We start from the raw sequence: 23179 nt of genomic DNA, 5'->3' as shown, positions 1-23179 counted from the left end.
TCCGGAGTCGAGATTCAAGAACAAGTCATTAGTCAGATGAAGAAGCTGTGTTTCACAAGAAAAATTACGGCGAAAACCGTGCTGCACGTCACTTGTGTGTGCGAGACTTGTGACTAGAACCGATTTAATATTCAGTATTGACGCAGCATTCGTGTCTAATACATTTAGACTCGTATCCGCGACAAATAATGACGTAGCTCTCTTGCTCTCTAGACACTTGGCCAAAATAAGGCTGCCTCGAAGACTAGCGGCACCATGGGTTGCACTTTTAAAAAGGCTGCATTCAAGTTTCTATTATTTTCTAAATCTACCAAGGAAATCCAAGGCGAACATTTCTGAGGAAAGTTAAACAATTCAAAAGTTGCGAGCGAGTGTGAATAAATAAAGCTGAGAGGGGAATGGTTTCTTTGGTGCAGCTTGCGAGCGCTATGCTCGTGGTCAGCTTTCAGTGGCATTTTCGACAGGAGGCCGCGTGTACAGGTATACTAGGCGTTCAAGCACGCGCTCCCGTACATCTGGCCACATTGCCGTAGGACGTCCACGAAAACGCGACGACTTTACCGACACCGTGCTGGTTGCAAAGTGATACTCGTTCACTTCGTTTGATTATGCTGTTTTGTGTTACATAGAGCTCAAATCGAATGGTTTACTTTTCACGCCGTAGGCTTTACTTCTTGCTTCGACCTCTTTCAAGCTGAGGTCACGGTGAAAAACATCGACGCGTATTGAGTAAGTGCAGCCATCTTGAGATCTAAGCGATCACGCCAAGGACGCTGAGGGCGGTCCGCTTTACAACTTGTGAAGCGGAGCGCACGCTCACTCCGCTAACTATACGCTCCAACTCAGAGCGGGCCACGCATGCGCGGTGGTGACGATGCTTCTCGCAGAGCGTAAAGTAGAGCAAAGAGGGCTCATAAAAGTGGCCTACTAATACTCACAGATTACGAACGCGCTCGTCGTGACTTGTCCTGACACTGCCCATGTACACCTTTGGCGTATAGAAAAGAGTAACTTTTCACCAGACAGGGCAGCTGTGCTAAAAACAATGGAAACGCGAAATTTACACAAACCATGCAGGGTCTCACCTGTGAGCACAGCTCCAGTTTCGCCAGGATCAACTACCTATGTTTGTTCATGTCCTCCCGAACCTCTCGTTGATGGGACCCACGATGAGGTTCCCGGAACTGAAGAACACCGACAAGTTCCGTCCAAACGCTCATCCAAGTACGAACAGACGGTTGGGATAGGCCAGTCGAAGAAGAACCATGCAAAGCGTCTTGCCAGATTGGCAACACCCTGCGCCTATCTGTCGGGTGCTGGTATTTGGAGGCCCGCATGCAGAGCAGCCTGGTCCTTCTTTAAGCAGGATAGCCTTCTAAAGGGTTTCTCTTCTACGTTGGAAATATCCAGCAAACCGCGTTCGGAAAGGAAGCTTGGGCGCTTGATGGCACGAGGGATACGAATCATAGATTCGATGTCTCGCCAGCTTAATCTCGTTAGTAGAAGTCTCCTTCCTTGAGAACAGCGGGGATTCATCGTGCAGATGCCTTGCTAGCCTTGAGCAACACTGTACTCGTACTACGCAAAAGGATGTACTCGCAATGCGCAAACTTCGTCCTTTTCTTTTATTTTTCTACTTCGAATAAGTAAATCTGTTTTAGTTTTAACTTGAGTGAAGCAGAAGCTACAAGAGCGAGTGCCGGCCTTTCAGCGTCCTTGACCAGCACGCGCGCTCGTGCAGTGCAAGTACCGTTTAGAGCAACATGCTCATGCTTATACCTTCGGCTTCACTCGCACACAAGGTGGAGCGATTATATTTATATTTTATAGCTTAATATTTTTTCAGGTGTGTGCCTACTCTTTTGTGTTTATTATTGTCGCCTTCGTTTTTACTACCTCTACGAACACGCTCCCTTTCACTCTGTTGGTGTTAACGTTTAGGTTTTTTTGTCTTACTAGTACTATAAACGTCCACTTGTGGGGCTACGCAAGCAAATTTTTCGAACCCGCTCAAAACGCTCTTACGCTGAAGAAAAACGCTCTACTAAAACGCGTTTTTTTTACCTCCGCTTTCCATTCCGGCGAAGCAGGCCGCACATGCGCAGTTTGGCACCCCTAGAGCGGAGCGGAAAATGAAAACGGTCTACTAAAACTCTCTATTGAAACGGTTTAAAAGCATCTTTCAGAACCAGCCCATCAACGCTAATAAAGCGTAAAGACAAAGAGAGAGAGAGAGAGAGAGAAACTATTTTATTCATTTTCTTTTAATAAAGCGTAAAAAGAAAAAGGAAACAGTGCACCACATTTATAATTTCTTAGAACGCTAGCAATGTTTGCCTTGCGTCTTTTTTGTAATTCTTTTTTTTTAATTGACGCTTATTGCTCGCGTGCAACGTGAGCAAGCGTGCTGACGCGCGGGACATTCCTGAAGAAGTGAAGTGCGTGCGTGTAGAGCTTTCAGCGACGCTCAAAGCTGCGCGACTGCACGGGCGCATGTAGCGTTGGCGTCACAGACTGCATTTACATGGGATGCGTTTACATGAATGCGATTGTAGCGCGTCGAATCGAAATCTGACTATTTTGATTGGAAGTAGATGGGTAGAAGAGGAAGAAGTATAGAGACAGGGTGCATGTGATTGGTCCCTGCTCAAATCAATGCGGTACGATTGTATCCATGTAAAACCTAGCCATAGTCAGGGAAGGTTGTGCTAAATTTGTGCCAAGGGAATGGTGCACGGCACGCGCCGTACACCTTCACACCGGACGCGGACAAGATCCGTTTTGCCAGATAACTGCAAGATTTTCATGCCGTCTAGAGTATGGGTCTGAATAAAGCTACTTAAAGCAATCAAAACCTGTGCATCATAATTTTGATTTCCTCACAATAAGATCGAGCGCATATACAAATTGAACGCGAGCGCAACTACAACGTTCGGCTGGAAGTCGTGTGCAAACAACGCGTCGAAAGACGCCCAACGTCGGGCTCGGGTCAAATTAATGAGTGGGCGACATTCGAGTGTGATGACGTACCGTTTAAGAAGACGAAGTTGCTTACAGGATTGTCTGAGACGATGAGACGATGCATGTATGACGGGGGAATGCCTTGAAAACGCGCCAAGTGTCAACGCCGCACGCCTCCCTTTCACTTTCAAAACCGACGCACTGCAGATAGCAACGGCAACGAGCTATCCGAGCAGAGTGACCCAGGGTAGAGTGACCTAGTAAGTTTTTAGTGGGGCCACCGGAGCGCTATTTCTGAAGCGTCGCGTGTGGAAAAATGATTAGAGGGCGATACGAGCGAAGTGGCTTGGATTTGCATAAACAGGGAGTAAACGAGCGCTACAATATAAGCTCTGGATCAAACGCGGAGATGAATTTTAACACAAAATGCCTTTTATCACTGTTTTTTTTTTTTTTTAATGAAAAGAGCGTGGCGGTCCCACGCCACGCTCGACCGGCCCACAGGTCAACGACATAGAAACAATAGAGCCCCGTGCTATATTCTTTATACAGCGTAGATGTCAGGCGTCACGTCAATACACAACGCCACCACGACCTGAAGTGTCGTCATGACAATATGCGACATCACCACATCACGACGATGCCTTGACGTCAACGTTGTCATCGGCGTTGACAACGCGCGTTGCACGACATCAAGAGTTCGTTATGACGTCATATTGCGTTGACAATCAATGTCATTAGATTAACTCAGTTACGGAACTGCTCATAGACGCTGCATGCGCGAACAGCCCCCCCCCCCCCCCCCCCCCCCCTGCACCCACGACTCGCCTCCCGTCGCTCCACGCGCCGGACGGATCCTTTGGTAACGGCAGTACGTATGGGATACGTACGTTTCAAAGCGCAGCGCCTAGATGGAGTTCCACCGTACTCTATTGAGCATACAGTTCGTAAACGAAAATCTACAAAATGGTGGATACTTGGGCTAGTTGGTGGTTGCTATACATAATTAAACAGCGCACAAGGAGAGGGACAGAAAAGGAAGACAGAACAGGCAAGCGCTGACTCGCAACTGACGATTTACTATGAAAAGGAGAAGGAAGAAAACTACACACATGAACATATATCGGAAAAGAGAAAGATGTGAAAAAGCTAATAAATTAAATAAAATTACACCTAAAATAATTATAGCTGAAAAGGAAAACAAAATAAAATGAAAATCAATCTCTCAAAGTCCTAGGCATGTCCAGTGCCGGCACTCCGAAGCCTTGACCATACACCTATTTGTGCGCAGCTGCCCCCATAAACTCATACTCGCTGTCTTGTAGTGTTAATGATGGCTGGCTCACACATTTGGATTCGAGCTTTCTTATCCAAAAGGCTTCCACTATTTCTCTTGTTGTTTTTTCTTTATGGGAAGCTAGAACAGTTGTTGCACAAAAATCTGGATCACATCCACAGGTTCTGCAGTGGATGGCTAGGTGGCTTCCAGTGGTGGTTTGAAGAGACTGTTTATGTTCCCTCAAGCGGTCGTTGAGGCAACGCCCAGTCTGTCCGACATAGGTTTTCCCGCAGGACAGAGGAAGATGGTAAACCACTTGTAGAATGCAAGACACAAAGTGCACCTTGTGGTTTTTCATGCAGCAAGCCCTGCTGTCATTGTTCTTGTCCACAAGCGTGCAAATTCTACCCAGTTTGTTTGGGGCTGAAAACACCATGGGCACGTTGTATCTATTGGCAACATTTTTTAAGTTGTGCGACGTCTTGTGGATGTATGGTATAACTAGTGGTCGGATATTGGTAAGGTCTTTGCTCTTTTTTCTTTTGGTCGATCCTTTTGGTCGATAGTAAATCGTCAGTTGCGAGTCAGCGCTTGCCTGTTCTGTCTTCCTTTTCTGTCCCTCTCCTTGTGCGCTGTTTAATTATGTACGAAAATCTAAATGGCGCTTCGAACGACGTTAGGTGGACTGAAGTGAGTGAGGGGGTACCCCCTTCCGCGGGAGTTCCACAACTGAGGTAATCTAGTAACGTTGTTTATAACGCCGTCGACGTCAACAGTGACGTTGACGACGACGACGACGACGACGACGTCGTGCGATGTGAGGACGACGGCGTCCTTGTCTTCAAAGCGACGTCGTAAAGTCGCTTGGCGTCAGGTCGTCGACGTCGTTGTCGACATGACGCAAGTCGGCGTCACGACGATGTCCCGACAGCTTACGACGTCAACGGCATCTTCGACGACGACGCGTTACACGACGTCAAGACTTCGTCGTGACGGCGCGTCGACGTTGATGTTGGCGAAGGCAACGACGTTACATGACGTCAAGGCTTCGTTGTGACGTCGTTGTGACGTTGACGACGTCGTCACGTGACGGCATGACTACGTTAACGTGACGTCATGGCGACGTTTTACGTTGTGTGGGGTGTCGACGTCAACGTCGGTGTCGACGACCATGTCGACGTCGTCCTCGACGCGGCGTGACATCACGACCGCGTTACAACGGCGACATGATGTCGCGAAACGGCATCGTTCTCGACGCGACGCGATGTCACGACGGCCTTACGACAGCATCTTGGCGTCGCGTAAAGACTCGTTCACACATTTACAACCGAGTACGACCGAGAGAGACAAGACCGGTTTTTAAGCCTCTTACGGCGTCTTAGGTCCAGGTCCGCAGTAGCGCACCCGGTCCTAAGACGTCGGAAGAGGCTTAAAAACCGGTCTTGTCTCTCTCGGTCGTACTCGGTTGCAGATGTGTGGACGAGCCTTAACGTCGTAATCGACGATAACGTCGTGGTGCCGTAACGTCACGTCGTTGTGACGTGGTGTTTTGACGTGACCTCCAACGTCAAGATCATAAAAAATATATAGCTCCTAAGGGGTTATATTGCCAGATTACCTTGACCTGTGTATCTACCAAGGGTAACACCTGAGGATAACGGCCGAGCGTGGTGGTAGAACCAAATCATTTTTCATAGAAATTGGCCGATAAAGCACATTTTGCGTTACAAACATTACATCAATACTTTGTTCAGTTCGCTTGTTATAAATTAGACTCTTTGCATAGAAAGGACTAAAGTACCAGATCTGTACTCTGAGTGGTGAAACTTTATTTGCCACAGCAATGCGAGATTGTCAAGGTGGCAAAATTCAAATTCCTCCCCTCGAAATTTAAGCTAAGAAGCCCCGATGTCCTTTCCAACCATCGCCAACTCAAGCAAGTTGCTATGCTGAAAATCCAGGTGAACCAAGCCACTTCGATTGCAGCGTTACCACGCCAACGTTGCACATTCTGAGGTCCAACTGAAAGCATGAGCCGAGGAGCTTGTAGCTCGCCCCACTCAGCCGTTTCTAGTTCACTCTACCGAAGACACGAGCGCAGCGGTTTCATGGCCTGCACTGATGTCACACCAGCTGCCATTGTGGAGGCCCTGCAATCTATGGCAGCGTAAACTGTGTATTATCGCATTTTTTCTTTTGGCAAGAGGAAGTAGAATGCGCTCCGGCATGATGCAAGGACGTTCCCTGCAGGCCATGTGCCGCGATAACTCGGCCGAGCTCGCGTCTTCTTGCCTTTTGAGCTAAGCGACGCGGTACAGTCAAAGAGCTCAGTTGGATGACCACATTTACGGTTGTCACGCGATCATCACCAACGTCCGCCTTGGTTCACGCACGTACCTAATTTGAAAAACATGGCATTTCTAGACAGATAAAAAATTAAATATAATATGGCCCGAGTTTCACGTAAGATACGGCACAACGAATGTTTTTTTCGTTTTTCGCAAATATCAGGTTGGTTAGAATATGACCGAGATGTCAAGTGGCCGATACTAAGCAGGTAAGCCTAGGGTGCCCACACTTTTATTTTTCGTTTTTGTTAAGAAGCGCGTGAAAGGGCGATTCCTTGCACGCGCTTGTGGCGCTGACGGTGCTATGGCGACATTTGTTTTTCGTCGATTTCTTTGTATCTTACCCGTGAGCGCGTGCTGTCGGCATCGGGTACTACAAAGGGTGGCATCATCCTAAAAAGAGGGACATTGAGGCACCCTAGGATTTGCCAAACCAGCGCTGTGAGCCAAAGTCATTGGATAAAAATCACGCTTGCCGTTTCTTCCAAGAACAGACAACCGCTATTGGCGAAAGCGTTAGAGAGGCGTACACCCGCCGGCAATATGAAGGTGAACACCTTACCTGGATTCTTGCCTGTTTTATGGCTCTTTAAAGGTATATTAACTCTCAACGTCTCAAATGACACGTGGCTTGGGGTCTAAACTTTGCGTTCTAGCCCTCTTCTGGAACAGAGCTTGTTCCAAAACTTGCAGGAGCGTCAAAAACAAGAAGAGGGCTGTTCACCTTCATATCGCTCACGGGTGTACCACCAGACCACGAGCGAGAGCCGCACCGCAGTTTCCTTCCAGGGGCCGCTCCATAGCAGCTCATTTTAGTGCTGCTAGAGTGTACTATAGTCGGATGCAACCTAAGAACAATCTTTTAGCTCCACCCACAAGCGCATTGCGCCCATCTGAAGTGCCTCCGCCGTCGAGAAAGTAGTTCGCTAGCAACGTTGCTTTTTCTTCCTCCAGGAAACCTGTCTTAAACTACTACAATATTTATTTAATTCATTCAGGACATTTAAATAAGTTAGAATACGTTTTTGTCAACGAAATAGCTGTTTAGTAAAGAAAGAAAGAAAGTCATGTCCAATGTACCGTCTTCACAATTCATTTTCTGTCCAAGATACTGTCTAACATACCGTCTAACATACCTCTCAGCAGTGCTAAGCCTCGCGCCCGCTTCGAAATTTTCGTTGGCGATAGCGTCGCTGGATTCTCACGTTGTCGCGCAAAAACTGCTGCAAACGCAAGCCGATACCATCAAGATTTCGTGGCGTAACCTCGGGCACGTAAAACACGGTGCAAAAAAGCAGAATAATTGTCACGAGAAACTATAGCATCGCGTTGCTAAGGCCAGCAGCCATGTTGAGCTTTTTTTTTTTCAAAAGGATCGCGATTGGTCCACAGAATCGTGACGTCATGAAAACAATTGGCTGGCGTTTCTCGGCGTAGGATTACATTTTCCTCTGAGAGGCATTTCCGGTTTTTTCTTAGCTTGCAACCGACTATAGAAAGGACGAGTGGGGCCACCAGAGTGTTATTTTGGTACCTCCGCATGTGAAAAAAAACGGCTAAACCAAGCCACTTCGCTCGTAGCGCCCTATCGGACGCTACGAGCGAAGAGGTTCGGATTAGCCGCTTTCCATTTAAAACGCGTTTCGTTCCAACGCTAAGATCGACCGGCACACTGGTCAAGGTCATAGAAAAGATAGAACGCCTGACAATATTTTTTTATACAACCTAGAAGTCAGGCGTCACGTACATAAAGTCACCGCCACCTCATTTGTCCTCACAACGCCCACGATCTCAGGACGACGCCTTGACATCAACGTCGTCATCGACGTTGACAACGTGCGTTACACGACATTAAGACTGCGTTCTGACATCATATTGCGTTGACAACGACGACGATGTCAACGTTGACGTTGATGACGACGACGACAACGTCACGGGACGTCAAGATGACGTCGTCCTTGTCAATGCAACGTCATAAGGACGCTTTGAATCAGTTCGTTGACGCCGTTGTCGACATGACGCAACTCGACGTCACGAAGACGTTCCGACAGCTTCACGACGGCGGCGTCATCGTCGACGACATTACACGACGTCAAGACTTCGTCGTGACTGCGCGTCGACGTTGATGCTGGCGAAGGCGACGACGTTACACGCCGTCAAGGCTTCGTCGCCACGTTGACGTTGACGATGACGTCAGGATGACGTTCACGTGGCGTCATAGCTATGTTTAACGTTGCGTGGGGCGTCCACGTCAACGTCGGCATCGATGACCACGTCCACGTTGTCCTCGATGTGGCGCGCGAAGTCCTAACCGCGTTACAACGGCGACTTGATGTCACGTAACGGAGTAGACGATGACGTCGTGGCGTCGTCGTGTCATTTTTCTTTGACGTTACCTCTGACGTCAAAATCATAAAAAATACAATATAGCCCCTGAGGGGCTATATTGCCCATATGACCTTGACCTGTATCGTTGCTTGATCGCAGCGAAGGTGGCGCTGCGATCAAAGTGGCTTGGTTCCACCTGATCGCTTTCCGCATTTTGAGGTGCAACTGAAAGCATGAGCGGAGCCTGTAGCTCGCCCCACTCGTACATTCTAGTACAGTCTAGTGTTGCGCCGCTATTTGCTTCCAAGTGTCGCACGAGGCACGGGCTCCTGCATTGGCGTATTCGATGATTTCATGACGCTTGCAAGACATACAAACACATCAAGGGGCTTTACTGAGGGCGTGTGACTCATCGGTGTAACCTACGGACTCGAGGAACTCGAGGTTATGTGGCACTTTCTTACCACTACATTGGCTGCATAGGTCGTGGCATCAGCCACGGTCACTATAAAATTGAAAGTGAAAGCTCGTCGCGCCGCCGAGAGACACAGCACGTTGCCATGGCATCGCTACGTCATACATGCGTCGCCTCTCATTGGTCCTTTTTTATGTTTGTGGTGCAGCAGACAGAAATCTCACATTGACCGTTCTCCGGCAAAACGGCAAAACTGATCTCGGCGGTGTCATGCCAAGGACTCGTGCCGCGAGTCGCCGTACGTGCAAGCTCGTAAAAACAGCAGCTACATCAACAAATGCCCTAGCTTGGGGCATTTGTAATGGTGTCGCCATCTCGTTGAACCCATTGCAAATAAATCTAGCGGAAACGGCCCCGTCAAATTTATTTACTCAAATACGCCGATAGCAAGGCATTTAGGCTTCCCGTAAGTGCCTTAAAATTATGATAGGCCGCACCTCTAATTAGTACTACCATTCGTTTTGTAGCTTTTTTAGTCTAAGTGATTTTAATTTCAAACTTGCCTCAAAATGCGCTCAAAACAGTTATAATGGCCATAATTCTGTCTATTATTAAAAACTTTCGGCGCTTTAAGGGAAGTTCCAAGGGACGTGAGACTTTCATCAGATCTTGATAATGAACCTCAAAGATAATACTCTAGTGCAGAGGTGGCCAGGCTGACCCGGCCTAAGAGCCGCAAACAAAACCACGAAACTTCCAAGAGTAAGCCAGGGGGGAAGGGGGGGGGGGGGAGGAGGCACATTTTTGTCTATAGCAATAAACGAAGCTCGAACTACTTCCAGTTTATCCGAGTCAAAAGCAGTCCAACTGTACGTAAGGTAGCACAAGACAACCAAACCGCAACCTGCCTTTCGATTTAAAACGCGTTCCATTTCTCTCTTTTGGGACGTGCTCGTGTGACTGGCAGGGAGGCGGGGGAGGGGGGGGGGAAGGTTGGGGAGGGAGCCGCCAGTCGCACTGTAACACGCGAAAAGCCTCATGCAGCTCGCGAGCCGCAGCTTGGCCACCCCTTCTCTAGTGTATTCCTCAGACGCAGGTTTGTGTAGCGAAATTTGCCCATTCAGTGAAGAGGGCGTATCCCCCTTAGCATTGAAGAAATCAACTCACCTGCCTCCCGTCGGGAAGCGAAAAAATACTGCGTTCCGCGTTTTTCGTAGTGTTTTCACGCACACTTGCCTCACAGCAGCGTCCATAAAACCCTGCCATCGCGCGCTGAACTTTTCTCGCACACGCACTGACGTACAACGCACCCAACGCTCCGACGAAGCGCGCAGCTAGTCGTCTAGATTCCTAGAGTGTTCTAGCGGAGAGGCGCATGCGTGGAGCCGGCGGAGAAACTTTCGGTAGAGATTCAAACGCTGGCGCCAGGGATTACGCAAGGACGTCTCGGGACAGGTTGTCTGATTGGCTCAGGCACAAGGAGGGCAATAAAATAGCGGTGATTGAGGTCGCCCACTATCTCGGCGCGAGAAAATGTAGCGGTCTAAATGCAAACTAGGTACAGGTCGTGACAAATAGATAGATTTACGAAGAGTCTTCATAGAATGCCACACTTTGGCCAACTCGGGAACCCCGGTACTGCATCCGGCTGATATATAACCACGTGAAGCGTCACGCTAAGTGCCCCAGCGCAAACAGACTTTTTTTTATGCTTATATCACAAATGTGCAGCGCTATCCAAGGCACGAGACTAAGGGTTTAGTGCAGTGAAGGCCTTGTTCAGCCACCTGTGACCCAAGCGTGCTACCCGAAATATGTTCTTAGTAGCGTGTGAGATTTTATAGATCAAGATGTGTTGAGACATATTTTTCGTTTTTTTTTTGCTTGTTATCAGAAATGACTTTTTTTTACATCGAAATTTTAAACGCCGAATAAGTTTTCTCTTTGATTTTGTGTTATCTAAATAAATATGACAAAACTAGATTTTTTTTCATGTCAAATTATACAACCCTTAAATCCGACACAAATACAACTCTCAATTGCAAAAAAAAAAAAAAAAAAAAAAAAACACCGTTTGAGGAAATTTGGCGACTTCTTCCCAATGATTAGAAAATGCATTGTTTTTTTTTGTTTTTTTGGTTTTTTTCATATGCTTCAAAGGCAGGCGTAGTTTTTTCTATACATTGTTCGGCAGCTACCCGGAGAATTCGTTGAAAGTAGGTGGGCAATACGCCGTAATACTTCTAATAAATGTAAGACTGCAAACCAGGTATTTCTAAAATGATTACAGCGTAAACTTCAAAACATGCATAATTGAATTACGCGTGTCCTGCCCATCGTTTAGTAGTAAAAAAAAAGAGAAAAAACAAACTCAATAAACGTCAAACTAAATCAGAATAAAATGTATAAATATAACGCATGCCTGATCAGTTTGTTTTGAATCCCTGACACAATTTTGTTTGTTTGCGTGCTCCATTGTTTGCAGCTACCAACGTAAAAAAAAATATTTGCGATACAAAAAAAAAATATCACGAGTGAGCGCGAAATTGTTGCGCTCACTCGTGTTAAGTTCCTAATCAAATTTATATCCAATAAAGTACACACACACAACAAAACGCAGACATATGCTCAGAAAGGCTGTCGTACCGCCGACCTAAGCATAAACGCAATGGGAGCCCAGGAAAAGAAAAGGGATGGGCCTAACTCAGAGAGATTCTGGAATCGAATCCAGCGATGGCAACGACAATCGCAACAGCTGCACAACTACCCTGTCCCTGATCCTCCTTGAGTCTTATTGTGTTGTCTGTCATATTAGAAGTGTTAGGGAAGCATCCACGAATACAGGCATGCAAAAAACGCGTATACCATATATCTACAGAAACACGTGTCGGGCGTCTTCACCAATGTCCATGTATTGGGTTTCGAGGGGTTGTGTGCTACGTAGGGAAGCCGATCGACTGCCTTGTGCAGAAGGTTGAACATAGCGTATTTTCTGGACTAGTGACCGCGGACTGACTGTGTTGGGAGCTTTAAACAACGAGAACGATACGAGTTTTTTTTTTTTTTTTTTTTTTTTAAGATTGTTTATTACAACGAGACGTGGCAGATGTTGCGAAAGACATATTATGTTAATAACGACCTCCGAATACGATACAAGCTTCTTCGTGCGCTAATAAAACAGGCATTCTTCAATGTGTGCTGTGTAGAAGAATTGTTTTACGCGCGGCATATATGCACGGGATACGGACTATCTAAGGAAGACTTTTTTTTTTTTTTTTTTTATTGCAGTCGAAATTTGTTTTTGCGGCTACACACTCGGTGAGAACTTACGTTTGGATAATAAGACACAGGTCGTTTTGCAGGCACACGACAGGATGACGCCTTGTTAATTGTTCGTTGACGACGTCACTGAGTCGGAGAAACCATGGGATTGAGCCCGAGTTCGAAGGGACACGTGCTGTTGGGGTTTCTCTGGAATTTAATTTGCGTACATTGGATTTTTTTTTTTTTGCACATCGGGCGGATGTTTGAGCGAGGTCGTCACTGCGGCAAACGACACTACTTTTCCGACATCACTTCTCGCAATTAGAGAAAGAGACTGAAGAGGAGGTATATGGACGCTCTGTTTATAATTACCGCAGGAAAGAGAATAATAAGAAGACTACAGAAAGTTTTAGAATAGCGTACCCAAAAGCTTTGCGAACGCAAAGAATAGCGTCGTCGCCACCGCTGCGTCTTGCGCTTTGCGTTCATACGCTAGTCGTCGAAAATTACTTGCGTATGCAAAGAGCCTTTGCGTTCTCCCAAAGAGGATTTGCTATGCGCCAGAAGTTGGTTAAAGCCAAGAAAAGTACAGTTAGAAAATGGTGGCTCCCAGGATTGCGTCTGCGGCCGCCTTGGCGGCCGTCGTGAGTGCGACGTCGGCGACATCCTGGCGACTGCGATTTTCAACAGAGGACGGCATTGCACCCCTCCGGGAGGCGCAAGCCACAAACCGTTCGGAAGGCCGAGCAAGGTTGGCAACAATCACCGGCGACTTGCTGATTGCGACGCGCGAACAAAGTTGGCGAGACCTCTCTTGCCGAGGCGGCGAGAGCGGACACGACCGGTCGACTGCTGGCCGTAACATTCTCATATTTAAACACATCTAAAATGCTACTTGGAACCAAGAAATTTTTTTTTTCTTCTGAAGTTACAAAATTTCGTGCATGAAATAATAGTAATAATAAAAAAAAAAGTTGCTGTATTTCGGTGACGTTGCAAACGCGAGATGCTTGGGTTTTACGTCACGGCGGAGAGACGCTGCTCCAGAACTCTCTTGCGTAACCTGCACTAACGAAAGCGCTAAAGTTAGCGTTAACGTGCGCGCATATGGTGTACGTTATTTTAAAACTCCCTATTACCAACGTTTAGCAGTCTCGGTCACTTTTTTTATAAACACTTATTACAAAAATAAGAGTTTCACACTATGCCACAGCATTACATTATGATGTACATAAAATAGGAAGGGAAAAATTAACAATAGCAAATGACAGGGAGACCGCTCCGCAACGTCACAATTTACTCAATTTAATAAGGGACTAAAAAGATAGAAGGAATTTTAAGGCACGAAGAAAATAATTAAACAAAAATGTGAAAAAAGTGAAGGGAAAACATTATTGGGGGGGGGGGGGGGGGGGGGTCCATGTTCGAAACCGCTGAGAAGCGCCAAGCACATCCCAGTGAAACTGCACATATTTTTTGGGCCTCTTGAGAATCTTGAAGACCTGGGCAGCTGCAGTTAGCCTTGGTCAGATCGCTTATACTCTTTGACGGGGGTTTTGGTTAGTATTGCATGGGACACATTTCCAATCAAAGGTTTTGCTGTTCATTTTGCTTTTCTGTGTTACTAAAAAAAAAAAAAAGAAATTGAGCAGAATATGACGATTCGAATGATGTGCAATCCAAGCTTACGGTACTTTAATGAAGTGATACAATAAACAAACAAGCGACTTCAAGACGGGGAAAATGACCCACGAAACCGGAAAGAACGTTTCTCGACCATAAATGACGCGGTAAACGTTTTTTTATAGATCGGCCAAATTGTCTAATCATTTATTGAAACCATAACCTGCGTTCTGCCCAGTTCGCATACGAACTGCCCAGGATGGAATAGTATAATAATGAAATAGTATAAAACAAAAGTCCAACTAGTAGCGTGCAACGTGATGGGAGATGGTATCGTGGGGCTAGAAAAAAGGAATCTGAAGAAAATCGATGCTAGTTGACGCAAATAGATGCCCCGTCCTCGATTGCGAATGTTTTCGTGCGGGAATAAATGCACCTGGCTCAAACTGTTGTTCCGGCATCCAGTGCATTGCGAAACAACGAAAGGGGGTTGGGAAATTTAAACGTGCCCTTCATTTTTTTTGTTTGTGTTTAAGTATTTTATTTGTGCCTCTATTTCACGAGCAAAAAGCGACTGTCTTGCCGGAAGATTTAGCAAGCATATACCCCAGAGCAACGACCAGATGGAAATGTAGGAGGATGGAGAGCGAAATAAGCAAACCGACGCTTGATGGCCGCTCAGTCGCTTGGAACGACGCTTGATGACAGATGAGCCGCTGCTCGTAAGCTGCCTTTGCGAAGGTCGACTGATCTCTACGGTTAAAACATACAGGGGCAGTGCTAACAAAATGTGTGTTGCAGACGTTGTCACAGGGAAGCTGCGAGAGCTGAAGTGGCGACTTGTGGCAGCATTGTCTTCTAAATTATCTCCAAATGTTGGAGCCCTGAACACTATGTCTAGAGCTACCAGCTCATGCCTGCGCCCAAGGCTTTCTACCCAGCACGTGCATCACGCGACGGAAACGTCAGACTTTCGCGAAGCGGAGCTGTGACGTCAGCTCCGTGGCGGAGGGCCGGAGGAACGCTCGGGTGGTACAACCAATCCCGGTTTGGTGGCGGATCAGCTTGTTTTGAATGATATTTCGTCATTAAACGCTTTGATGTCAAGTGTAGAGACCCCTAAAGTCGTCTGAGGTGGTGGCAATGGTAAGAACAGCTAAAATGGACCGCAAACGCCGACATTCCTCCCCCCGGCAACTCGTTGGTGTGAACGACGAAGCTGAGGAGGGAATTATGCCCGCTGTCGCCGTCAAGCACATCCCTCCGTGGATTTCGCTGCCCCCCCCCCCCCCCCCCTTCCCTCCCCCCCCCCCCCCCTCCTTTCCCTGTGAACACCGCTTAAGATTTAGGCTTTTGAATGAATTTTCTTTAGGCACTGCTAAGGGGCGAAGAAAACCAAATGCTGCACGAAGGATGTGCCTGTTAGTGTCAAACACGAGCGTTCAGTGACGACATTGGTCTAGACTCGAGCGTCGGATAATGACGACATAGAATTCTGGAGGTAGGACTGGCTGAATAGGGGCACGTGACCCTTTCTGATTCTTTTAAGCACGGGACTCACTGAAACTTTTGCTTGGAGCACCCGTAAATTGGTGAGGAGTTCACATCTTCATAACTGGATGTTAATTCCAACAATTAATAAGATCGCGCATGGTTGTTGCACGCTATTGTCGTTTCAGTTCTGTACTGGTTCAGCCCAAGGACATCATCAACAATAAGAAGTGTGCTCATAATTTTGAATTTCTTTCACCTATTATGTGCTACATTATATGCTAATTTTTAAAACAAGAAGAATCTAGTGGCGTTGTTTCGGTCAAGATAGGTTCACGGCTCTCTGGTATCGCGCAGGAGATCGCGATTCAGGAAAACCGATAGAACTAACTTTTCGACGATTTCCAGCCACACCGGTGGTGGAAATGAGCGTGAAAGAAAGTGTTGTAGATGATAAAATCAAGCCAGTGTCACCACTTAAAAATATTATTATTAAGAAAAAATCAATGACAAAATGTTTCAAGCTGTAACAGCAATTATCACAAGAAAACTTGCGCCCACTTTGCGAGCGTATACTCCATGTTTATCGACGGTACAGCGTTAAGTGCGGTGCGTGCTCCATTCACAAAATGTTCCGAGCACAGCCAAGAGAATGGCGTTGGGGAAAAATTTTTTCGGTTTACGGACACAACCCACTGCCGCCGGAGGTTGGGGTCATGTCGAAAGCGACGGAGCTTAAAGACATTGCAGCCGCACTTGCCGGATTCCGTCCAAGGTACACAGGTCCTCGGACAGTATTCGACGCTTTCTGTCATTATTCGTGCACCCTATAACCGAGCAATGATGTCCCGATTACCCGGTAACTGGCGTCATCCAAGTACGTGGCTCCAGTTAAGTTTGGGAGTTTAAAACAAAGAAAGCGCGAACGAAGTTGGGGCAATGCAGACACCCAACACCGGCGAAGCCTCTCCCCCCATCCGGGACTTTCACCCTTTCTAAAGCACCAGCAAGGGGGAAAGCCGACGGTAGCCCCTTCCCCTCTTCTCTCTCGCCCTCTTTGAGTAATACGGTTTCTAAGCAAACAATATATAGGCATTATTATTATTTTTTTTTTTGCAAACGCCATTAGATCGTGCGTTAATCTTTGAAGTCCCATCGAACTTCCGGTTCACGAAAAGAATGAACACTACCCTTCTTAACACCCACCGCTGCTTGAAGCGTCAATGAAACATTTAACCACCAATTCTCCAGGCGAACGCCAGAACCAAGAAGCGCAATGTCTGTTCAAGTTTTTCGAATATTCTTGCAAACCAACTTGTGTCCCCCAAGGCGTTAAATCGTACAGCCGAAGGCCCTAGCTCAATCTCCAACTTTGTTGTCCGTGTAACAAGTAGGCTTTCCAACAATGTTGAATTAAGCAAGCTCGACAGGCTTGCAAAGACGGAGCGACCGCAGTGCCTTAGGACCCAAGCAGCGGTTCATGTTTGTAAATACCAAAAATACCTCGACCAACGCTCCCACTTAGCTAGCACGCGTACATACTGGGTCGACCCAAACCTGGCGCTCGCTTTTGTAGCTTCTCCTTCAATTGCACTTCTGATCAAGTGATGTATGGTGAGTTTTGAGACAGCTTACGGCCACAAATTGCGGGCCCTGAGGGCGCGTGCGCAAGCGTGTTTCGAACTGATAACACCAGTTCTCGCTAGCAGCGCAATGACCTACGAACAGTATACTGCGTGATACGATATTTTGGCTTATTTATTTTAGGCAGACTATCTCGGAATAGGCAAATTTGGCAAGTATTATAAAATATTTTTGTTGGTGCGTACAGTATGCCAGTGTTGAATGTTTAATGTGATTTGTATATATATAGTAAACTATACTCACGCTTGCTTTCTTGCCTCGAATGATTTCAAGGCTATCGTAATTTTCACGCTTGATATATGTAAATCGTGCAACATACGCATAATATAATTACTCTTTTGGGAGGAGCCGTTTCCAGAGCACGACACCGCATTTTTTGCTTCAACCAGCCACCAAATATAATCGAAAGTCGGCAAATATGAAATAAAATAACATCAGCAAGAAGAAGGGCGAAGGGCTAATGGTACCCTCGGAGCATTAGAATGCGCTGCTCAGGAATATATACACAATTAATATGGCCGCCGTTCGACAACGATATCCGGCGGACAGATGGGGTGGCAGTTATTGAGCGGTCGTCGATCAATGACAGCTGCCAAATCCGCACGACGTCAGCGGTTATATAATACAATAGGATGTGCTCTAGTTAAGACGCTATTTTTTAATTGTAAATAACGCTGGTTGCTTCAATTCAGCGTTGCCGCAAAAGATAGTAAGGGCGCTGTCACACTGAGGAAACAGTTGGACAACACTTTACATCAACACGAGGGAAACGTGTTTTCGGCGACCCTGTCACATTGAGGCAATCAAGAAAAATGTTTTTGTCGCCCAGAAACCGTGTTCACCGATTCGTTGTCCTACAGTTGGAGATCACCCTGTCACACCGCGCTGGCGGCGGGGACAACACGGAGAACACTCCGCCATCTTGATTGTTTACGTTCGTTCGTGTGCGGCATGACGTCGATGGAAATGTGACTACGAAGTGCTAGTGCATTCGAAGGGCCGGGAATTACCACGGGACGACATCAGCCAGTGACCGTTATTAGAAAACTTGACACAGGGAGTATTTTCCACCGTTTGGCTTATCGAAATGTTATTCATTCGCTGACGAAGCAGCTTGCCCTAACCGAAGAAGATGACATCGCTGCTATGTTCGTGACTCATACGCCACCGTATGTAAGTGTTTCTGTTCGGTTCTTTCATTCATGAAATTCCTATTTTTAGAGTAAAATTGAGCTAGCACCGGAAGTACCTGAAAGTGACTTTTGTAGCGCGATGTTGAGCTTAACTGACAGTGCTTAAGACTGCGACACCAACGCGATCGGCCTTCACAACGACCGGCAGAATAAATATTTTTTCAACGCTGTCTATTTGCATTTACTGTCTGCTATGTGATTAGTTCATTGCCCCAAACGTCCTGAGGATTTGTTTTTTATATTTCAGTTGTCTGATAGTGGCTGTTTGCAAGTTCCAAGCATCAACAATCATAATCAAAGGGGTTGTTTTCATTCTTCGAGTTTTGAAGCGCTTGCTTTCGTGGATGATCCCTGGATGATCCCGAGTAAACATTATCAACGGGTGAGTCATGCCATTTGACTTTCCCTAGCAGTAATGTGAGCTGGTCTCTCGGCAGCTCTAATTTCAACAGCCATCTGATTGTTCTCGACCGTAGCTTTGACCATTTTTACAATCACTTTCCATAATTACGCAGTAAAACCTTCACCAAATCATTTTGGCTGCACGCCAGCCTTAATTATTGTTAAATAGCATTTTCTAAGACTTTATTTAGGTAATCTCTTAAAAAAGAAAAAAAGAAAAAAAGAGAGGTTATTTATAGGGAACTCTGCCATCGAAGCTATCTGTGTTGTCGAGTTGACGGCACAAAATTTGCTCATCCACCGATCAGAGCAACAAGCGTCGTCCAACACAAGTTGCTGCTGTTTTTGTTGCCGCAAGCTGTCACACCGAGGAAACTTAGTTACTGTCGCCTGTGTTTGCTTATGCTCCCACGATGTGCCAGGTTTTATTGGGGTGACCGAGAACAAAGTTGCCCAACTGTTAATGGACATGTTCTGTTGCTGTCGCCGCCGTGTGCCCTCAATGTGACAGGGCCTTTTGTGGACGACGAGCCGCTGCAAGCTGTGAAACGTCAGTCACCCCACACAGAAGCATATGCAAGACTTCTTGATAAACACACTTTATTATCTGTGGTTGATCGTGACGAGTTTACGTCTTTTCCGAAGATATACGACGTGACGTCAGAATGCTATTTAATGCCGTATTTTCATATTTTATATTGACAAAACTCCTCAGGGGTGAATTTTTTTTATTAACTTGTGTTTTTTTTTGTTTTGTTTTAAAGGTAGATTTAGCATGAAAGCCGATGTTGCGAAATCGGCACTCGTGTGAGTTTCGAGCCGTCGCGTTTATCCACGAGTTTGAATGATTGTTCGAAAATACCCTTCTTCCCTCCCTTTCACTTTACGTCCGACCGCGCAGCGGGCGCTACCAATCGATGGAGCCGATCAAACGGGCCCAGAAAATGCACTGTCACCGCGCTCGGCGTCTTTGTGGGTTCGTCAACCCCGACTCAACCAATCACGCTCCATGACTGCGCCGCGATCCCACTTTTTTGTTTTGTTTTCCTGCGCGCGGACTGATGATAGCGAACAAACAAAGGAGACGAGCGCCGTGACTGTGCACTTTTGGCGCTGCTGGATTGACTCCATCGGTTCGGGGCTTCGGCATAGAGTAATATTGTCACGTATGACAATTGATGAGGCAATGATAACTGAAGAAACTAAAAGTTTAATGGGGCGAACTTGTGCCGAAAACAAAAAAGGGAACGGAAAAAAACAGCAGAGCGTCGCGTGCGTCGATGTCGGCGAAACCGCAGGATCGAGCGCTGGGGCGAGACTGCCCTTGGCTCGCCAAGCGAAGCCCCTTATTACACGCGTGGGCTTCTGGAATGGTCGGCGTAGAAGGTTCGACGCGTAAAACATTCTAACCTCGAATTAGCCAACACGGTTCTCGAATTTACCAGAACAACACATTAGAGACAACAAAAATGCGAACCTGCGGCCAGGAATCGAACCCTGGCTTTCTGCGAGGAAGGAGAGCGCGATAACCGTCACGCCACGAGCGCGCTGCCTGCTTGGTCAGCTGCGCTAGCAGCAATATAGTAAACGTACAGAGAGGGCACAGAAGCCGATTCGAGGCCCAGATAGTGCGTTTAATCCCCTCCGCTACGTGGCGCTTTTCTGTAATTTGGTTAAAGTTAGTTAGAACTCTTTCTGTGAGAAGTATCTTTTTTTAATTATTATGCTTTAGAATTATGTAAAATACTTAAAACGACTAAATAGTTTTGATCTAATACGACATAAAAACTACGTGATGAAGGGCACCTGCCATGGCCTGCCATTTCGCCTGCCCGCCTGCTTGCCTGCATGCCGTTGCCTCAGCATCAATCTGCTAGGTCTTTGCTCGTCCGTGCGTCGTTCGTCCGTGCCGTGCGTGCCGTCCGTCTGTGCTTTCTGCTGCAGCGTGTTCGGTCGGCTTTGCATCAAAGAAGGTGACGCATGACCGCCCGTGCGCTCGCATGCTCGGTGTGAGTATGTGGAGCCGAGCGGCTTGAACTTCTCGCTTTGTTATTTCCGTCGGGCTGTCGGGCTGGAATCGTGTGTGCACCTCGATTTTCGATGATATAGTTTTGGAAAAGAACTTGGACTTATGACCCTGCGCACGACATTGTCTATGGATTTACAGATGACGGTGTTGAACGGTGTTGCAGATGAAGCCTTGGTCGTTGTGCTCTCTGGAATTTCCAGGACGTGGGTTCAGCCCTTTGCGTACACTGTTGTGAACACTTCAACTCCGTCTTCTTTTATCCGCAGTCTCCTCATTCCTCTCGTTCCGGGAGCTTAAGACTGTTGGCCTCACTTCACAGTGAAGGCGTTGGTCTGTGAACAGGGGGCTTCAAACGTAAGCTTGGCCAACCAGCTTGGTGTGTCTGTTGATAAGCAATTTTTGAAGACGACAACGAACATGTTTACTTTAACTTTGATGTTCCGCACCTCATCAAAACAACAAGAATCTATCTCCAAGCACACAAACTTTGCTTTGAAAATGAGATCATTGAGTAGTCCCATATTGTTGAACTTTATCGTTCTACCCATGATATGAGGTTGCGATTGACTTCGAAACTTACTGAGAGACACATTTTTCGAAACCCTTAAAGTAACATGAAAGTAAAGCGTGCCGCACAGGTACTTAGTGCCTCAGTCTGTCTCGCAGTCTTATCCCTCATTCATGCCAAGGAGCTTCCTGAGGCAGCCATGGCTACAGCTTATTTCTGCGATAGAATGGACAAACTTTTTGATTGTCTAAACATCTCACAATTCAAGAAGACAGGACAGAAGTTGTGTCATGCCATTCTGAAAGGAGGATTTGAGATACTCAATTTCCTTCACCAGCAAGTCGGATGGATTTCAGCATGGAAGTTCCAGAGTAGGAGGTAGCGACAAACCATCATGGGGTGGTAAGTTACTATAAAGAGTGTCCTCATGCTCTGGGAGGAGATTTCAAACAGCTATGACTTTAAGTTTTTAGTTACATGACGCCTGCAGCAAGGCCCTCTTGAGAACATCTTTGGAGCTAGATGACAAATGATTGGGCTGCAATGCAAACCTAAATGTGTATCAGTTCGCCTCAGGACTAAAACACATACTGGTAAAGAAACTCTTCAAACTGTCGAACAATGGAAACGTAGAGGGTGACAAGGCTGACCTCCTCAGGGAGTTGCCAATATTTTTGCGCCATGAAAGTTCAATTGCAGAGAATGTGGAATATCTTTAAACTGATAATTTCCCGCCACTAGAGGATATTTCTGACGAGACATCAGACATCAGATCTAACATAATTGATAACTCGTCCACTTATTACGTTGGGGGTTATTTGATCAAGCATTTCCTTGAACAGACAAGCCACAGTTGTGGCTGTTCTCTGCTGCCGAGGGATGAGTCTGACAACTTGACCAGGCCTCACCAGCACTTTCTTGTGCTGAAAGCATACCATGTGCCTGGAAAACTCTTCGGGAACCTAGTAGTGCTATCACAGGTTGCCTTTAATTTCATTCAGCAACTAGAAAATCACTTTCTTGCCGTAATAGAGAGTCTGGCACATGTTTGAGAAGTGTGTGCTGCCTTCTATCACACACTTTCAGGACTGAGTAGTTTAACTTTGCTTAGAGTGCCACACATGGATTTTAAAAATGTTTTGGAGATTACGCTTGTGTTGGCATGTTCGATTTCTTAACCGGAACTTGGACAAAGTCTGGTTGCACTCTTCAGTTACTGGTAAGCCGCTAGACAAGTTTAAGGGTTAATAGTGTATTAACGGAGGCGGTTGCCAAATCAAAAACAGAACGCGCTTACTAATTGAGCGGTGCACCTTGCACTCCAAACATTTATTTCCTTTATTTCCAACAAATGTGTATCATGGCCCCCTTGCAAAAGTATTTATCCACTTTCTACAAAATTTCCATAAAAATATTGTACAGAGGCTATAGATTCGAAAGAAAATGAATCCACTTTTGTATCCAGTATCTCTAGTTTTTTAGACGTTTTTTTCTTTTTTTGTGTGTGCCATACTTCTTTTCTGGTCAAACATATTTCGGGGAATGTTTAAGGACGTTCGATCTTGTCAGATTCTGAATAGAGTTCTCATTGCTTGGTAATGGCTCTCCCACCGTGTGCTCACGCAATGCCAATTCGTGTGTTTTATATTAGCAGGAAATTGAGAATTTGTACTCTCCGCTGTATGCTTTGCACT

This window comes from Ixodes scapularis, unplaced genomic scaffold (assembly GCF_016920785.2).
Source record: "Ixodes scapularis isolate PalLabHiFi unplaced genomic scaffold, ASM1692078v2 PGA_scaffold9__187_contigs__length_104089568, whole genome shotgun sequence".
In the NCBI taxonomy this organism is placed as follows: Eukaryota; Metazoa; Arthropoda; class Arachnida; order Ixodida; family Ixodidae; genus Ixodes; species Ixodes scapularis.
Note: the sequence above shows the minus strand (reverse complement) of the source record.